A 19,072-nucleotide genomic window follows, 5' to 3' on the forward strand; every position below is an offset into this window, starting at 1 on the left:
CCTAACATTATTTTGTTTTACATTTCCTCCATGTTTCATTTTCCTGCTTCAATACTTGCTGTATGCAGCTATGGGGAGAAAATATACCTGCATATAGTACAAGTACGCAGAATTTGTTAAGAGAAGTCCATGTATAAGAAAAATAAAAAACAAAATAAAAACTTTCTGCTCCTAGCATGTCACTGCACCTTGCTCTTTCTGGCATTCAGGTTCTTTGGCTACCTCATTTATCATTCAACCTTCTGTATGGTATTACGATTGTAGAAATTGCTTTCCTTTACAGACATCGTGATTGGTAAGAGATGAACTCTCTCACACATGTTGTCTACAGTGTGCTGGTCTATATTCTGCTGTATTTAAATGTCATGTTTGGCACAGAGTTTCTGGACCTGTCATATTAGTTGACCTGTTGATAACGTTCTCTTTACTCACTGAAGGACTTGCACACACGTTCTTATCCTTGTGAGGAAAGAAAGTGAGGGTGAGAGAGATAAAGTAGTGGTATACTAACAGAGGTCTGGCTGGAGAATTACAGATGTATTATTCAGTTTGTCTGCAGCTCCAGTTGGACGTGACTGAATTTACAAAGGAAGGAGGGGAGACTACAGCTCTTACGTAAGCTGTTCATGAGGATGTCATTTATGCTGATGCATGATGTGAATGGAAACTGTGTTATTAAACTGATCTATGGAACAGGCCGTGTAGACAGATACACAGATTATAAAGAATATGTAATTGTCTCCTGAAAATCTTTGCAAAAGCACAAACTCCCACATTAAGAAACAAAACAAAAATGTTTTATATTTTTTGGTAGAATGGCAACAAATTAGCTTTTACATTCGTTGAAAAGACGGCATTTAATGTAAGTTTATGCGTTCTGAGAAATCTGGGCAAGAAAGTCAGTCCCGTCACACTGTTACCATGGCAACAGCATTTCAACTGCTTTGTGTTGCTTATTAATGATTTTCATGGACTCTAGCTTCTAGAATACTTAGCTCTGTGTCTAACAGACTTTGTAAGTCACAGTGGACAGCAGTCCAGGCTGTTGCAGTTTGTTACATTTTTCCCTCTATGGTTAAACTACATCAGTGACAGTAAATGAAAACTATCACAATAAGTAGTAAAAACAAGACTTCTTTTGTGCCAGCAGGAGTAGATTGTTGAACTGTGAACAGTGACACTTGCTTTGAAGAAGTATGAACAGCAAGATCCATTAATTACCTAGGCTTTAAGAAAGTCAATCCAATTCCTCTGATGCATATCCCAGAACTACACTGAAGTGGCTGAAGTGGGACCAGTATATTAGCTTTACACGTCCAGAGACATGTGTGACATTCTCAGGCCTGTGTGGGTCGCCTGCTGTCAAAGAGTTTGTTCTCTGTATTATCCAAACTCTCCTTGACTCAGTCTGTGTAACCATCTTTTTCTCTTTATACTCAAATCATTGTTTTCTGCTTCTGTTTTTCTCTTTAGCTCTGTTCTGTGTCTCCACAGTAGAAACAAAAGATGGTGCCTGAGGAGCAGATCTGTGTAAATATCCATCCATAATTCAAAGTACTGCAAGACTTTGTCTTTATAGTTTGAGGCTATATGATATATACACAGACAGACAACTTTCTAAGGCAATCTGGGAAGTAAAGTGCTTAAATCATATATATATAGTATTTGCGTGTGACATACTTAATAAGCTGTAGAAGTATTTCCAGCTGAATTATGCTTTCCTGTCCATTTCAGACACAAGATGTTCTTTCACATTGGCTGACTTTAAATTGCAGGAGTTTTAAAATGCTAACTGACGTAGAAATGTGACTGTGTTGCAGAAAGAAATGTCACATGCTGTCACTTTTGAGATACCCATTTCACAAACTTGTCTTTATCATATGTATCCCTGTCTCTTGTTCTCTTTTTCTGTCTCTCACACACATAGACATTTTAGGTGTCACACATATTCGCATTCAAATGCACACGAGGAACTTGAATAAGTTATGGTATAGATGAATAATGTTTTTAAATTGTGGTTATTGGGAGAGTCCTTCTAAATCAATTTTTAGACGAAGTGATGAGGGACAATATCCACAGTCCTTGTTCTCTCAAAAAGCTTAGTCATTGTCAACTTATAGACTTATACCTATACACAACTTTTAGCCAAAGAATTACGTAAGAAAACCTAATTTTTCTAGGATTTTCTCTTTGTGTTTGTGCAAATTGTTTCTTTTTTAATTATAATGGGCACAGAGTCACCCACAAAGAACCTTACACAGAAAGCAAGGCTGCCACTGGTGCCATTCTGTAAAAGCTGTAGCCATGCTGGATACAAAGAGTAACTGCCTGTTTGTAGACGCAGATTTCCATCCCGTTAGGCCTTTTATTTTCATTCTTTTCACAACAGCTTGATATCTTGAACCAATCACAGCTGTCGCTGAACTTGTAATGCTGACACATTGGGGACCAGGACCTGTGCAACATTTATGCTACTACCTAATGTGTTTCTACTGTACTGACAAATATTTAATCTGCTGCCAAGGAAATGAAAACAGAAATGCCAGAGGAGTAAGTAGTAGCACCATTTATTTCCCACTTATGCATGATGGTGAATCACCACAAAGTTGCAATTACATTTCAGGGGGTTACTTTTGCTGCTGATAATAGCACAGTCTGTTGGGGGATCCCACTGCGGCCTGCACATTACTGCAATATCAACAAGACCAAACATGCAACCATTAGATGCACTCATTCCACAGTAGCAGCTTGTCTAATTTTCTCTCTGTCCTTTGCAGTCTGTCTTTCCGCATAAAGGCAATAATTCCAAGTTGATGCATAAATAGACTATGCATGAATAAATCATGTGTATGATAATGCGATTTGGTACCTGGAGAGCGCAGGGTAGCAGAAAAGCGTCAGTGTCATATCAGCACTGCATGCTCTTCTGCATTTACCTAACCTCTCTGATCATATGTAAGGGGAGAAATTTGTATTTTGAATTTTATGAAAGTCCTACTGTGTACTTTTAGTCTTATGTTTCTCTTATGTGCTTTTAGCCTTATCCAGATGTAAGTACAACTGCTATACAAACTTCAATTTTTTAGTCATTTTGATCAGACAATAAAAAGAGTGCAAATTAAAGCCACTCAAGAGTTGTTATGCAGAGGCCTCCTACTGGTAGGACATGCCTGAAACGCATTTAGTAAGATGCTCCAATCACCTTAATTTGCTCGTTTTGATGTGGAGGAGCAGTGGCTCTACTCTAAACCTCACCCGAATGACCAAGCTCCTTGCCCTCTCTGTAATGGGCCCAAATAGGGTCTGCTTGTGTCATGAACTAAATATGACATCATCACAGCCCCGTCATAAATTATAATGGTATCGAGGGTACACCAGAGTTGTTACAGTTTTCTCCTAAATGATAGGCAATAAAACCAAACCTCTACATCAGCAGTGGTATACCAATAAAAGACGTGAAACGAAGGAAACGAACACATCATGAACACATCTCTTCTTCATCTTATCTTTTCTACTTGCAGTAGGATTTCCCTCTGTATAATCTGAACATTTATGAGATTCTGCATTGACATTATTAGAATTTTATTTTTAAAAACTTACATGATTGTGGTCACCAAGCTAGCTGTGTCATGTGTACAACGTTACAAAAATCGAGAAGTTCATGACAAGCCGAAATACGCCTAAGCAGAGCTTGCACCAGCATATGTGATGTTACTTTTGGCATATGCCACCATAACGGTGGGTATAATGGGCCCGCAGTCAAGCCACCCACTTCATGCCTTGTGTTGCATACAAACAGTGATATCATCACAGTTGTGTACCAGAGGGATTAATAATGTTTCTCTGATTCTGATTCAGAATGATAGGTATTGCCACTTACAGAGGTGGCAAAAGTACAGACTTTCTTTTCTTAACTACAAGTACAGATATTATTGTTAAAATATACTCCAGTAATAGAGGAAACTTCTTTACTCAAGTTAAAGTAAAAAAGTACAGGCTCTGAAATGTACTCAAAGTAAGAAAGAAAAAAGTAGCCCCTAGTAACCGTTTTTGAACCTTGTGCTATATCCATCCATCCATCCATCCATCCATCCATCCATCTTCTTCCACTTAACCGAGGCCGGGTCGCGGGGGCAGCAGCCTAAGCATAGAAGCCCAGACCTCCCTCTCCCCAGCCACCTCCTCCAGCTTATCCGGGGGAACACCAAGGCGTTCCCAGGCCAGCCGAAAGATATAATCTCCCCAGCGTGTCTTGGGTCTGCCCCGGGGCCTCCTCCCGGTGGGACATGCCCCGAACACTTCGCCCAGGACACATCCTTGTCAAATGCCCGAACCACCTCAGCTGGCTCCTTTTGATGTGGAGCAGCAGCAGCTCTACTCTGAGCCCCTCCTGGATGGCCGAACTTCTCACCCTATCTCTAAGGGAGAGGCCAGCCACCCTTCGGAGGAAGCTCATTTCTGCCGCTTGTATCCGCGATCTCGTTCTTTCGGTCACTACCCACAGCTCGTGGCCATAGGTGAGGGTAGGGACGTAGATCGACCGGTAAATTGAGAGCTTCGCTTTTACACCCAGCTCCCTCTTCACCACGACGGACCGGTGCAGCGTCCGCATCACTGCAGCCGCAGCACCAATCCGTCTGTCAATCTCCGGCTCCCTTCTCCCATCACTCGCGAACAAGACCCCGAGATACTTGAACTCCTCCACTTGGGGCAGGAACTCATCCCCGACCCGGAGTGGGCACTCCACTCTTTTCCGGCTGGGAGACTTGAATGCTCACGTGGGTAACGACAGTGAGACCATGTGCTATATTAATGTAATAATAAAATATTATTAGTGTATGAGAATACAAATATTATTCTAATCTAAATTCGGATTCTAATCTGTTATGTAGGTCACATGCAGTAAAAGGTAATTAAAAAAAACCAAACTTTTTTCTTTTGCCTCCACACCTAAACAGTAAAATGAGAACAGCCAGGGTTTCAGCAGATTGGGGGAATGCTAGGATCTGTGTAGTGGCTCAGCATAGGGAAAAGAATTACAATTCACAGTCATTTCTAATGTGAGCCTCACTAGGTTTTCTTAGTGCACAGGATCAGCTGAACGGCTGCTCTTTGTGGATTTACACAACTGAATTTAACAAGATGTACGCAGATGTTTCAGTGCCATCATGGCTGATTTCCATCCTCTACACTGACAGTATGGTCTTTATACTATCTTTATACTAGACCATAAACAGCTGGTATAAAGTTGAAATTCAGCGAATTAATCTAAGCACTCTCATCTTAAATGCAAATTCATCTCCACTACACTTGATATAACCTAAATGTGACTCTGAGAACCACAGCCACTGTGCACCAGTCACACACAGTGCTTTAAAGCAAGCAAACCTGTTTATTCTGCACAAATCTAACCAGAATTTTCATGCAACATTTAAAAAACATTTAGTATACTTAGTTTAATTTGCAGGATGTCTCACAAAATGAAAATATATAATATATTAGACCACATCATACATAGATAGATACATCTGAGCAAAATGATGACATTACATGCAAGCTTTGAATTTGCAGTTTATCAAGTGTCCCTGAGTGATCCTTATCTTTAAATAAAACCTCTCTTCTTCCTCTCCTGTCCCGTCTGTCTCCCAGCGTCTTTCTCCATCTCTGAGTGAAGTTCTCTTTCTTTTCTCTCCCTAGAAAATACAGTAGCTGGACTTTTAGCTAGCAACACACTGTGTGACAAACTGCACAAACAGCTTATGTGTTTGCTGATGTTTGTTGAGCTGATAGAACTGTTGAATATAAAATTACCTGACACTTTAAAAAAATGTTGCTCACTTGATATTTCCTCTCCTTCTGTAGAGCTAGCTAGATGCTGAAGTACCGCAAACACAACTTACGGGCACCTCTACTCCTTCCTGCCCACTTTAACGCTATAAATGATACTGTTCAACCAAAAGTAACGGGCCTGTTCTGAAAATGTAAGGAGTAGAAAGTACAGATATTTGTTTTAAAATGTAGGAAGTAAAAGTAAAAAGTTGCCAGAAAAATATATACTCAAGTAAAGTACCGATACTTAAAAATTCTACTAAGTACAGTAGTACTTCCCATTCTGGCCACTTAGACAAAACCTCCACATCACCTGTGGTATACGAGGAGAAGTCAAAACCAAAGTGTGCTTTCAAGGTCAGTTTGAGGACTTCAGCATCACCTAAATATTATAATTAAACTTTCTAGTAAGAGAAAATTTGTGCCTTAGAATAAATTTCTACTTTTTCCAGGACAAATGCAATTACCTTTCTCTTTGCAATTATCTGATGAATATTTCTCACTTTGTAAGTCTGATAAAACTTTTATTCTACGTGGATAAAATAGTTACATTCATCTTTCTATGAGTCCAGAGAGGTGTCATTGGGGTTTCAACCACATATGCTGGTATAGATTGACTAGTAAATTAACAGCCTATGTTTCACACTCAGCTCTATCTTCACCACAGCAGACTGGTACAGTGACGCCACACCAATCTACATGCGACCCTCAAACATGAACAAGACCCAGAGATACTTAAATTCCACCATTTGGGGCAGCAACTCACTCCTAACCCATAGCTGGTGCTCCACACTTTTTTTGGGCTGAGAACCATGGCCTTAGACTTAAATCTTACAGACATACAAACCTAGAAATAAAATGGTCACATTTATGTTTTTACTCTCCAAATGGGTTTCAAAGTCATATACGTAAAAATAGTACGTATGTTCATGGAAATGTTTCTCTGATTTTGGCAGAAATATTAATGTAGCATTAATTTCTGGCACCTTTGAAGCTTAAGCTGAAAGCATAAACAATCAGCAGGAGCGGGAGTTCATTGCAACATTAACAAGAAATTACTCAGGAGACCAATGCAGAAAAGTCAAGTTGCCAGGCTTATTACATTCCATCATTGTCTATTTAATTAACATTTCTCTCTCCCCTGCACGCCTCAGTTTCTCTCCTCATGGCAATATCCACACAGAGTGAAATAAGACAGCAAATAACCGGGGCCATTCTGTTTAGAGATACAGTAAATTGCTTTGACATGAGTGGATATACAGTTCAGTACACAGTTTAAATATACATCATGTCATATAGTTAATCAAAATTTGTGCTGTGCATGCAACGGGAGGAGATGCATGTCACCCACAACCTCCCTTACAAACAGAAACTCTATTAAATAAATTAGAAACGTCTAAGGCTAGATTTAAATCAAACAGAGTATGTGATAACTATAGGGCACACATCAAATGGAACACTGTACATTATATGTACAGTAGCATTTCAGCAAAGCTGCTCCCTGTTGATTGCAGAGAATTCTAACAGAGACTAGAAGAAAAAGTGGATAAGAGCAACATACTTTTGTGAGAAAAGGCTTTATTTTAGTCAGTATATGATATTTTTTTTCATATTGTGTAAATTAAAGTGAGGTTTGGCAAATAAAAGATGCTAAATCGTAATTAATTGACAAATACTAGTTGTTTATTTCATGCAGTCCAAGGACAGCAGAAACGGTCTGTTTTAATTTCTCACGTCTGTTTATTGCCCGGCACACATTAGTCGGTCTAATGAAGTCAGTAGTTCCCATCACTGCCTGACTTCTTCACCCAGCTTGACACTAATATCCCAGCTTATGTCATTAATGGACTTTGTTTTATTCACTAAAGTTCATGTTTGACTACAATCTGAGTCTAAACCACACACTAGAGGAGTCACGTTAAAGTAACTGTGACACAAGCAGTGTGTACATCTTTCTCAGAGTAAACAAGCATTAAGCTATTTAATGGGGGCAATGAGGCACGCTGCTGAGTCAGCACCACATTAATGAGAAGCGAGCAAATTAGCTTCTGACAGCTGCCAGGATGGAGATTACAGATATACACAAATTAGTGTCACTTATTGGAGAGAAGGAGAAGATGTTCAGTGGATGTAATATATTAACAGTTCAAAAACATTCTGTTTTTAAGTAGTATAACAGGCTGCTTCTGTGATGCTGTTGTGACCTTATCTACAACTACAACTGAAAAACTGTGCCTCTATACGACACAAGTTCATTCTCTTCCTTCTTGTATTGGTAAACATTGCACTTTATACAGATCATCGCTTCTTCAGTTTACAGTGCCTTGCTATGCTAATAATATATATTTAAAAACTGGCAGTTGGTGATTTGTGAATTAAAAAATAAGTTGCTCTTGCCAAAACAAACAGTGCAGGGGTCGATTTTCTTAATGCGCCTTAAATTGTTTTCCTTTTCCTTTTTTTTTTTTTTTTTTAGATAATTATGAGAAAATAAGCTATAACAGTTTGAGAGCCTTGCATCTTTGAAAGCGTTGTTGTTATTGATAGCAGCTGAGACTAAATTTAAATCCCACATTGGAATCTGAAGCAAAATACTCAAATGGACAATACATATATTCTAAATGGAGCCTGGATGGAAATCGTGTTTTTTTGTTCTTTTTTTTGCTTTTATTTTACAATTTTTCTGCCACTACATAATAACCTCAAACAATACCAGTCAAAATCAATACACTGCACACTATACTGTATTTGGTCCTCTGCCAGCACTGCAGCATGGCACTGCTAGTTATTCAACAGCTTGTTCCCCTTGCCAAGTCATAGCACAGGCATTCACTGGTAGAGACTGCCCAACCGTCCTTATTGTGTCCATTTTTTCTTTGTGTTTACTCTTAGAGCTAAAACAAAAGTTAAATTACCCGTATCCTCCTAGATGTGAGACAAAAAACAAAAAATTAGTGTTTAAACCTTCTCCTTTTACCTACAGTTGTAGCTTTTTTCTTTTTTCTTTTTGCACCCACAGTAACAAGTTCACTAATTTTCTGTGGTGTTATTTAGCCCTCATTGACTCTGGCTTCAGCAAGTTTTTCTACATTCTATTATTGGTATGTAGAAATTATATACAGTAAATTATAAACGTTAGCTGTAGTTTTATATATAGTTAGTTACTGTTGTAACTGCAAAACAAAAACAAATTACACTCATAACATGAGTACATTAGTACTACAATCGCAACTTAAATCACATCTGCACCATGATCGCTTGAGAGGGATAAGGAGAGAAAGCGGATGTGTTGAGGGTGACCCCATGCTGTGGGATGTCATTATTTTCTTGGTAATAGAGCATATCCCCATGCCATCACGGGAAAGAATGCCAGGCTGCAGTATTCATGTGACAGTAACATGCATTAACCTGCCTCCAGATTTAATTGCTCATTAACTGAATGTGCCAGATTGTCCAGATTGTTCCAACCCCTTTTAACCTTTGATTTCAAGTGTCTGATAACCAAATGTGCTTTTTTTAAGCATGTTATTTAATATTATGTTTATATGCTTAAAAATATGCATATAAACATATATGTTTTAAAGGTCTAGTATTAGACAGGTTTTACTGCTGAGTTCAGACACTCAGCTGAATACTGAATAATAACTAAATAAACTGAGGTTGGATGCTTTTTCTTTCTGAAGGATCTGATCGGTATTTACAGAGTGAAATCATTTTAAAATATATTTATCAGAAATCATCAGTTGTGGCAAACTGATGACTGTCAAAAAAAGTGTGATTACCATTAAAGACACTAAAAGCTCCTAAGACCTTCTGATCTAATCTAATCTGCAGAAGCACTACACTACAAGTGCTGAAACATTGCAACAGCTGAGACTGAAAGAACAATAGACAAGTAGAGACGGTTGGAGGGTCATCTTGGGAGCTGGCGGGGTTATGTAAAACCCTTGAGTGTTTACTCTCAGGGGTACCAAGTAATGTGCCAGCTTGCCATCCAAGGCTAATATTGGGTAAGATTCATACAGACACCCAATTGTTCCCATCATGTCGCCTGCCATCCCCCTAAGATGACTTGGCAATTCCGTTGAGGCAGACAAAACCAGATTAAGGACTAGAAAAGTTTTGCTGTCCTTCACATACAGAGGGTGTACTATGTGTAGTGATATTGCCAAATGTTGCAGAAAAGTTGGTGCTGTAAGCTGACGTTTAAGAACATTTAATCAAAAGGGATTATAGGGAACTGAGACTTAAGCATTTAATGCAACCCCCATTTCACAATTTCTTTTGTTGTATTTTGGGGTGCTGCACAAATCTGAGACAGGTTGTTTGTTTACCTTCTTTTCAGTGGAGTTTATGTCTGGAAAGTGTTTAGAGCATTCCACAGTTGACATTTTAATTCCAAGTCAGCACAGTGTAGATATGACTATCTCCTCCAGAGTTTTGAGGAACCAGCTGTAGTTTAAAAAAAAAAGGCTTAAATTGTCAAATCATCGATTTAATCATGATACTGCATCAAACTGGGTGTTCACATTGGTATCCTAGACTTGTAGATATCTATAGATTTAGTGGTTGCATGCTACTTCAGGTTTAAGATGTTCAGTGCTTCTTAATTATGTGGTGTGTCTTTATAAAATAAACTCAGAAATGTAGGTAACTTGAAGGCCTTGCTATACAAACCAGTAGCCTTCAACATGTTTCAGCAGAGTGTAGTGCTCCTATGTCATTCAAGCTTGTCACCCCCCCCCCCCCCCCCCCCTTGCTCCTACATACAAGCACATAACCTCTGTCAGGTATCTTACATCAGTATGCTGTGAAGTCATTATTGAAGCCTGAAATCTAATTTTCCAGTAGGCATGTAAGTCACCAAGAGGGACAGGTCAGTGCATTGGACTGAATAAACAGCAGCACAGAGATGTTGAATCTCTTTGGATGTGCTTAACCTCAGCTGTCAAATGCTGACCAAATAATGCAGGATTCAGATGTGCATGCAAATACATATGTGCAGACATCAAAGACAGACTGGTCAACCAAGCTTTGTCTTGCTGAGGCAACCCAGTGCAGACTTCTGCCATATCCCCCCAAAGCCTTCTCCGAGCCTTAGTGCATTCTGCTGTTGCTTCATTGACCCGCCAGCTGCATTTTGCCTTACCTCCCCCCGCTCCCAGAACCACATACAGCACAGCATCTGCCTCCCAGGATTTCTACAATTGTTTTGCAAGCTGTGTTGCACACAAGTTGAGCCCTCCCATCCAGCATCTACAGTACAAACAGTACCAGTTTTTAGAATTACAAAAAAGGAAAGAAGGAAATGTTAAAACTTAGTACCGTTTTACCTTCCATTATTCAACTAGAATCCATCCACTTTTGTTTACTATTTGCAGAGGGCTTAGTCATTCATCGTATGTGAATGAGGTTAATAAAGATTCAGTGCTCCTCCACTAATAATAGCTTACATTACTTTTTGTTAATGCAGGAAGTGGGACATGACCTCACCACTCTCTCACCGCCTGTTTTTTCTGTATCTGAACAGGAGTAGCAAAAGCTGTAACTGTTTGCATTAACGCAGGTTGGTAGTACATTGATAAATATCCAATCGGCTAGTTTTTTTGTGTACAAGTGGGCACTGTTTGCAGCCAAATCAACTGAGAGGCACCGCTCGTGTATTGTAATAACATGAGTGCTTCTTCTGTGTATGATGAATAGTAGGTATGATGAGTGTACGCTTTGCTTGTCCCTATTGATGTGTGTGAGTAGGATGTCACAGGCCACAGAATGATGTAATGGGTAGCAATCACATAGACAGTGAGGCAGTCCATCAGCAGCACTGAACATCACACATAAACCATCACCACATCAGGCCAGTCCAACAAAACATCCCTTCCCTAATCTGCTACGACTGCCAAAGCGTTGGTTAATATGTTATAATCTCCTGATGTTATCTCCTCAGTTGCAAACACACACATTGACCCAGGATGATGGTGCATGTCGCAGGTCATGCTAAGATTCTCCAGTGGCCTTTTCCCCATGGTCTGTGCTACAAATATGATTCAGCAGTACTAAGAGACTTCTTATTAATATAAGAGCATGTTGAGTGAAGTCAGGCCAGCATGTCATTGCTACCAAATAGTCTAATTTATAGTTCTTAGAAAACAATACTTTGGGAAAAATTGTGAACAGCTAATTATTAGTGTAGCTTTAGCACACATAAGTTTGTCCTTTATTATTTAACACATTTTTTCTGATTCTTTAGAACAATTCACACTTAAAAAACATGCTATCACCCTTAAATCTGCTTTATTTTGACACTTTTGTTCAGGTTTAAAGGTTGCTAAAAACTCCTTACTTGACCACTCAGCATGTAATGTAAAAAATCTTGTCTGAAGACTTTGGTATGATTCTCCAAATCTAATTCTGTTCTTTGATATATGCCTGCTTCAGACCACAGAGCACCACTGCTGCTTTAGTGTTTTGTTTTGTTCCATCTTTTCTGTGTAGGGTTCCTCCCACCAGTATATGTCAAACACTAGCCCACTGCCATTCATTTTCATTATGCTTACATTGATTTTTCTATGTGCTAACTTCACTAACAGGAATGGGGGTATGGAACTGAAAGCTAAGAGACTCTGTGTTGGATAGGGAACATGACCTATTTACCCACCCACTTCCATCAGTTGACTCATGTCCCCTGTCATGTCATTTTCAGCTTAGTCAATCTGTTCCTTCTAACGCTTTTAAGTAAACTGAAAAAATCCATCCTAATCTGACACCGTGCAATCACACTGGCATGTTCACATACATTCGGATCTTTTGTAAACACTATCATAATTTTAATAATAATTGGGATGCCATATACAGTACAACCACTCATCACTTACTGTATGCACGACAAGAGCCATTCTTTTGATCTTTCCTGTCTATGAACCTTAATGAGGTTTCATGACACGCCACTGCACCGCAGCTTCCCCCCAGGGAAATGAAAAACCAAGACCTTTCATGAGGACATGTATCAGGTGCATTAGAAACCCAGAGTGCGTGGCCAGACTAAATTGAGCTTCATATTGTTCACATCCAGTTCGCTGCACTGCACATTTGACCTCATTGCATAATGTTCAGTTATTCTTGATGCCAGTTAGTGGGGTTTTCTAAGGACAGAGACCTGATTAATGCTAAAAAATCTCCTTGCAGGCAAATTGACAGATAGTGAAATAAAAGAGTTCCTTAATAACTTCTGGAAAAAAAGTGCAAAGAAGGTGGGAGTGTACATTGAAAATGGTATACACAGAGCTGTGAAGGAAGCAAAAGAAAAGAGGGACGTATAAACACAAAACACAGTTACAAAATAAAACTCAAACTTATAAAAACAGAGACAAGTTGCCACAAAATGACAAAGATACAGACAATTATCAGTGTTCTTCCTTATTAAAAAACACAAGACAAGAAAACATTTTTATCTCAAGTAAGAGTTAATCTTTTAATTTACAAATCGCGACACGATATTAGGTGTAAGTGTAGTTTTAGCTTAATCAATAGAAATGTTTTTGCTTTCATCATCTGTTTTTAGACAGAGCCCATCCTTCAAGAAAATAAATGTGTCTAAAGTTAGCAACTCTTAAAAGAAGGAAGCATGACCTTGAGCTCTGCCAGACTGAGCTTTTCTTTGTGTCTCCATCAGTAAGCAGACAGTTTAAGCCAGCCGGTGTCTGAGATGATGCTTTTAATCATACTCCATACTCATCCTTGATGTGTCGTACTGGAGAAAAAACTATGTAGGACAACATCACTTCACTTACAGTATTCTGGGACTAAGACTGCTCCTACTTGATGGGGTATAATTAGCATAAAGCTTTTTATACAAACTTTCAGAAACTCTGCAACATACATCCTCGAGTTCTCTATATCCTCTTTCAGACACGCGCTACTCTCTATTGATCGGCTAAAAAACGTCTTGGTTGGTTTCATATCTCAATGAGCACCATGGTCACTGTTCCATAGAAATAGCAGTTAATGATATATTTATGTTCATCCAACATGTAGTATGAAAGCTGTAAATCTCATGCTCTATAAGTCACTTTATGTAATGTGCAATTTTGCTTATTTGGGAAATATCATGTATGTACAGTACGGTGGCTTACCCATCACTTTAGAAGACGAGTGAAGCCACTAATATTGCATATCCCATGTTTGATACCAGATGTCCCTCTTCACTTTGACAGGAGCCCATTTTCAGGGTACTGAAGGGGAGATTAGCTGAAAGAAAATCAAAGTGTTTTAGTCATTTATTTTCTTTCCATCTTCTCGTAGCTGTCTCATCATGATGGATATTGCCCAAGGGCTTCGACTGACTTATCTAGCTATGATTCACCCATGTGACTGTTCAACCATCCGTTTTGGCAAGGGAGCATCTCCTGCACTTGATTCCCTCCTCCAGCTAACTCCTGTTGTGATGCTGGCAAGGACAGATGCTGGACTTTGTTCTGATAACAGGCATTTAGAGACTCCTATTAGTTTTGGCCAGCTAGAAGTATATTCAAGTTGATGCACATCTAAATCATGGTGTATAATCTTTTCTTCCTAGTACCCTGCCTTAAATGGCCAACTGAAAAGCAATGTGGAGTTAAGTATTAATGAAAGAAAAAAAAGACTTAAAAATAATATATGGTATTTTATATTAATCTAAGCCTGTGATTTGCTATGAACTTGGTCCTCCACATTCCTCTGGAGCTAAACTTTATTTCATATAACCTGACCTGAGTGCAGTTTATTAAATGATTATTGTATTATAGCTTTATTTTTGTAAGAACAGTTTCTGCAGTTTTAACATTCACAGTCACATTGCTTAGGACTCCGTGCACAGCAATCTGTCACTGAAGCTTTTAAGAACCTCTCCTTTGCCTCCGGCAGAGTTAGTTATGATTCAGCCATAATTCACGTGGGACCTGAAAACTGCAGGGTCATGCAATGCATGACTCATCTACATACACTGCACAAATATGTGCCAGCGTAAAACATAGATGCTACATTTCAATTTACATTTTTCATACATCCTACTTTTCTGCAAACCTGCTTAGAGCACCTTGAGGGTCAAATAAGGCATGCCAGAGCTGGTTAATGAGTTTTTTTATTGGCATGATTTAACTCTAAGGTCTTCAGGGTCTGTGACTTGGAGATTTTTTAGCAAATCATCAGCAATCATCCTCATCTTTGAAGTCCGAAAAGAAGTAAGGGTAAGAGGACAAGAAAACTGGTAGTCTCTTTAGCTAATCGTTTCATATTTATATATGTGCTGAAATAATGAGGGAACATTTGCCCCATTAGTCATCCAGAGCAGGATGCTGCTATTTCTTACACCATGACAGAGATTTTGCCACATCATTACAGCCTAGGAACCTTTACACACATATTGTACACACATACGCTCAGACTGGAACAGAGGCATGTGCTCACATTTTGAGGCACAATAGGAGCAAAGGTCAGAGAACATGAAAGCCCTGAGTATGCTCCCAGCGAAAGCTGTCACTTGTTAATTTGTCTAAATGTAAATTAACAAGTGACAGCTACAGTCAGAGATGTTTAAACAGATCCAACAGTGTATTCTTTGTATTATTCTGTGTTTTTTTTTTTTGTGAAGTATATCAAACATCTGTAAAGGACATGTTATGTCTAAACAAACATATAAACTGTCACACACTGAAGAGGATTTTTAATCGGGACGTATTATACACCTCAAGGTCAGTCATTTTATTTTTAAAAACTTAAGCATTGCATCCTTCCTAATTTGAATGAAAGGCTGTAATTGACTCTAAAAATATAATATTTCTTCTCTACAAATCAGACAACTAAATGAGTTAAACACTCAGTAAAAAGCAGAAAGATGGCCTAATCTCTGTGCTGTTTGTACCATCACAATGGCAGCATTTGTTATATTCAATAGTTAATATAAGTTAAATACTTAATTAAATAACATCACAAATATCAATGTCATATTATTTGAAAATCACAATTACAATCTTTGTCTAATTTTATTCCTCACGTTTAGCTGCAAATTTTCAGAATGCAAATAAACATCTAAATGATGGCAATTACCCAGGAGTGAATCTCCACATCTATCTGTATTGCTATCAAACAAACAGGCACAAAGTGTCTGGCAGAGTGCTCAGGTCCTATGTCTCACTGCCATATTTAGCTTCCATTGATATATGAATTAGAATTATTTTCCTGTCACTTGGGTACAAAAAAGCTTAGTAGTCATCTGTGTGAGAGGAAATATGGCAGTGCTAATCAGCAGATAAAGACTTTGAAGATGGTTGTTGTACAAAAGGGGAGAGGTTAGCTGACAAATGCCAGGCATTCCGTCTGTTCCTAATTAGCTTTAGCATTTAAAAGAGAGGTGGAGATGGAACTGGTGATTTAATGAGAAGCAGACTTGGAAAAAGCTCAGAGATGATCTTCTTAATGCCTTTTAGATGTTTAAAAATATATATTTTATCGTATTTTCACTCCAACTAAAAGCAAACATACCTTGTCAATTAATGTAAATTACTTAAAGACAGTGAAAAAGGCGCTTGGGTCTATAAATATTTGGACTACGACACCATTTTAATAATTCTAACGGAGGTGCAAACTTTTTCAAATTGCATCAGCTGTTTAGGCATTACAGCCACTGTGGAAATGTTTTAGCATATAAGCTTGTGAAAAAATAGATATTGGTTCCCATGGTGGGGCTTTAGACATGATCCTGAATCATCCACGGGAAGGAATAATAGATTGTCCTCTAGTTTCAGTCTACCGACTCCTTGGTTTCATACAGTGAGCACAGCCCTCTGGTTCAGAAAGAGTTGGAGAGATCACGCGATTATTGCTATGGGTCTGCCAGTCACCCATGACTGACTTGTAGAACCATGCTCTACTGAAACATTGAGTGAATGATAGTTTTCTGTAAAACCCAACCCCCATTCTCTCTCTCACTGTCTCTCTTTCACACACAGGCACACACACACACACACACACACACCCTATTACGTATGTGCGGTCTCCATGGCAATGCGTGGTATCACTATGGCACTGGTGGCCTAGCATGCTGCAAGCTGCTGTTGGAGTGGAGTGACTGTTACCCACACGCACGCAAAGAGCAGAAAGCCAGGAGAATGTTGCCAAAGAGCTAAATGATTAGAGCAGCAACCCTCTGAGCTTATGAGACTGTTCCTGTCTCCCTTATAATGTTTCACTTAATCCCCTCGCGCTGTACAAAAAGGTTAAATATCCTCTTATTGCCATTTGAAATGGTGCGTGAAGATAACAATTTACTTTGACATTAAATATCTTTATACAGTCAGTAGCACATCGTACCATGCAACTTTGCCCACTATTAAACACCACTGGCAAGGTTAACCGCTGTAGTTTTTTCAGTGTTTGCCCTTGGAGGCCAATTTTCTTTCACAATTTGAAAAAATGATTAAGAGCTAGGTGTTATCATGACAGCCTTGGGTTATTAAAAAGCTGAGATAGCTTTAATTGTTGGGTGATATTTAATAATATAAAGGTTAACACAGCACTCAACCTTGGGAATACACACGCTATCTTCTAGTTTTCCTCTGATGTTTAACCCTTTTTTGCCAGAGATGATGGAGCACTAGGGTGACCCTTTGGGTTTCTTTTGTGGTTGCTGGACAGTTACATGTATACACAGGACAAACATTCTTGCCCCCCCCCCCAAGTCCTGGCTTTTAAACATCTTTTATAGTTTAAATATAAGTAAAGATAATCTAGATATTAATGTAAACATTTACGTATATTACAGAAAATTAAAGGAAATGGGGAAAAAGTATGCTGTATGTTTTCTGTTCTAAGATTCTGGTGCAGGCAGACTACCCTATAGACTCTGCATTACTACAGTTGTGACAGATACTATCAAAGTTGTATGTTTTTAGCTATTTTAAGCTATTTTCTCAGTCTTCCTTTGTGTATGAATGCATGTGTGTGGGCAAAGCAGAGGCAAGGTGCCCCAGGGAGGTTACAGTAGACTGGCATTCTGGGGCACTACAATAATTAATGTACCCAGGGCATACTGCTACACAAGCATCCAAACACATACACAGACAGACAGCTTCTGTGTTTGTGTGTGCCCTTGTGTTTTACTGACTTGTCTTATTTACTGTGTCTATAGGTGTTGTTTACAGAGGTCACTCTGTTTCTTTCTGTTGTTGAGAAAGGAACAGATTTTGCATTTGGACAAAAGCCAGAGATTGCTGTGTTATCGCCAATCTGTTGATTTTATGACAGCATAATTCATGAGAGCAAGACTTCAAATGAGCACAGTACAGCTATATTGCACTTTTGTCCTACAAAAAAAATATTTATATATATACAGTATACAAAGACAAAAGTGGAGTAGAGGTATGTTTTATTCTGAAATATCTTCTCAAACAAAAATGATGGATTCAAGATTTAAAGAAGCATTATAAAATATAACTTTATTTTATTGTTAGCATTGTTTATTGTGCCACTGCACATCCCCACACCCAATCCCACCTTTCCTTCATAGAAGGGCTGCTACAAAGATAAGCACTACAGCAAGAGGGACCTTCTTTGTATCTCGTGTGCTTGTACACAGCAGCTCGACTCTCATCACCTCACTCTGTCTTGCTAACTGTCAGTGATAAATCCAGTCATCTCCAGATTTGCAACACTGTTTGCTTGAGTGATGGTCTGGCTTTATCAATAGTAGGACAACTGACGCAAAACGTGAGATTATTGGTGAAAGCTGCTGTTCTGTGTTTACCCATGGGCAGAATTAGAGGCTTTGGATAGTACCAGATGTGGGTAATGTATGCTGCATTGTATAAATAAGATTGGACAGAGTTTTAATATTCCCCTTTCCCACTGTGATTGAGTTGTTTTTATGGCACGTACAATACTGTGCATATTAATATTCAGCAAATCTCCTAAACATACAGTATATTGTAACGTTTCACTTATAAACTACTCCTATTTAACTTGCAAGAGTCACAGACCATGCCAAGTCCGATCAGCTTAACTAGTTGCTTCATTATTTAGTTAGTCCTTTGTTGCGTACAGTATTACAAAGTAAAGTAAGTAAAGTAAAGATAAAAATCACAAAATGCTTCTTGACAACCACAGCATAGCTACAGTATGTTAATTCACATTTTCAACGTAAAATATTTCTTGTCTGTATCTGTAATTCTGTTGTTTAAAAAGCTTAGCCTTTCAAGTGAGGAGGAAGGAA

At 38.7% G+C, this 19,072-nt stretch overlaps 1 protein-coding gene across 5 annotated transcripts in view; it reads left to right on the plus strand.

Moving 5' to 3' along the window:
- fgf13a (fibroblast growth factor 13a) overlaps positions 1-19,072 on the plus strand; it is a 96,675-nt gene that overhangs the window by 48,360 nt on the left and 29,243 nt on the right. The gene's annotated exons all lie outside the window — the stretch shown is intronic.

This window comes from Aulonocara stuartgranti, assembly GCF_965226115.1.
Source record: "Aulonocara stuartgranti genome assembly, chromosome: 2".
Taxonomy (NCBI): domain Eukaryota; kingdom Metazoa; phylum Chordata; class Actinopteri; order Cichliformes; family Cichlidae; genus Aulonocara; species Aulonocara stuartgranti.